A 2000-nucleotide genomic window follows, 5' to 3' on the forward strand; every position below is an offset into this window, starting at 1 on the left:
ATGATATTGGTTAACAATACCACGATATGTCAACGCTCTCCTTTCTCGGCCTTGGGTTCCCTATTACCAGTTTTCCTGTCCCCAACTGCCTTCTAGTCCTTGTCCCTGGACTGTTGTGCCCCATTAGTCTCATTTTGTTTTATGAGGCTGTCTAATCTTTGGCTGAAGGGTGAACCTCGGGAGTGACTTCATTACTGAGGTAAAAGGGTGTCCAGGAGCCATAATCTTGGGGTTTCTCCATTTTCTGTCAGGCCAGTAAGTCTGGTCTTTTTTTGTGAGTTAGATTTTTTTTTTTTTTAATTGCACTTTAGATGAAGGTTTACAGAAAAAATAGTTTCTCATTCAACAGTTAGTACCCATATTATTTTATGACAATGGTTACAAACCCCACAACATGTCAACACTGTCCCTTCTCAACCTTGGGTTCCCTATTACCAGCTTCCCTGTCCCCTCCTGCCTTCTAGTCTTTGTCCCTAGACTGTTGTGCCCCATTAGTCTCGTTTTGTTTTATGGGCCTGTCTAATCTTTGGCTGAAGGGTGAAACTCAGTAGTGACTTCATTACTGAGCTAAACGGGTGTCCGGGGGCCATACTTTCAGGGTCTCTACAGTCTTTGTCAGGCCGTAAGTCTGGTCTTTTTTTGTGAGTAAGAATTTTGCTCTACATTTTATTCCAGCTCTGTCCAGGACCCTCTGTTATGATCCTTGTCAGAGCAGTCGGTGGTGGTAGCCGGGCACCATCTAGTTGTACTAGACTCAGTCTGGTGGAGACCGTGGTAGTTGTGGTCCATTAGTCCTTTGGACTAATCTTTTCCTTGTATTTTTAGTTTCCTTCATTCTCCCTTGCTCCCGAAGGGGTGAGATCAGTGGAGTATCTTAGATGGCTGCTCACAGGCTTTTAAGACCCCAGATGCTACTCATCAAGGTAGAATGTAGAACATATTCTCTATAAACTATGTCATGCCAATTGAGCTAGATGTTCCCCGAGACCATGGTCCCCACAGCCCTCCACCCAGCAATTTGTTCCCTCAGGAGTTTGGATGTGTCTATGGAGTTTCCATGACCTTTCCTTGTACAAGTTGTGCTGGCTTCCCCAGTATTGTGTACTGTCTTGCCCTTCACCAAAGTTACCACTTATCTATTGTCTATTTAGTATTCCCCTCCCCACCCATCCCATCTCTTGTAACCATCAAAGATTGTTTCTTTTTGTGTGTAAACCTTTTCATGAGTTTTTATAGTAGTCTCATACAATATTTGTCCTTTTGTGATTGACTTATTTCACTCAGCATAATGTCCTCCAGTTTCATCCATGTATGAGATGCTTCACAGATTCATCATTGTTCTTTATCTTTGCATAATACTCCATTGTGTGTATGTACCATAGTTTGTTTATCCATTCATCTGTTGATGGGCATTTAGGTTGTTTCCATCTTTTCGCTATTGTGAACAATGCTGCAGTGAACATGGGTGTGCGATATGTCTATTCGTGTGATGGCTCTTATTTCTCTAGGATATATTCCTAGGAGTGGGATTGCTGGATCATATGGTATTTCTGTTTCTAGCTTTCCAAGGAAGCACCATATCGTTTTCCAAAATGGTTGTATCATTTGCATTCCCACCAGCAGTTCATAAGAGTTCCAATCTCCCCACAGCCTCTCCAACATTCGTTATTTCCAGTTTTTTTGATTCATGCCAGTAATGCCGGGGTGAGATGGTATCTCATTGTGGTTTTAATTTGCATTTCTCTAATGGCTAGTGATCGTGAGCATTTCCTCATGGGTATGTTGGCCGCTTGACTGTCTTCTTTGGTGAACTGTCTGTTCACTTCCTTTGCCCATTTTTTAATTGGATTATTCGTCTTTTTATTGTAGAGGTGTTGGAATTTCTTGTAGATTTTAGTTTATAGTTTTAACTTTATAGTTTTTTGGCTTTATATTTAGGTCTTTGATCCATTTTGAATTAGTTTTTGTGTATGGTGTGAGGTATGGGTCCTGTTTCATTT

Source organism: Trichechus manatus, unplaced genomic scaffold (assembly GCF_000243295.1).
Source record: "Trichechus manatus latirostris isolate Lorelei unplaced genomic scaffold, TriManLat1.0 scaffold00019, whole genome shotgun sequence".
In the NCBI taxonomy this organism is placed as follows: domain Eukaryota; kingdom Metazoa; phylum Chordata; class Mammalia; order Sirenia; family Trichechidae; genus Trichechus; species Trichechus manatus.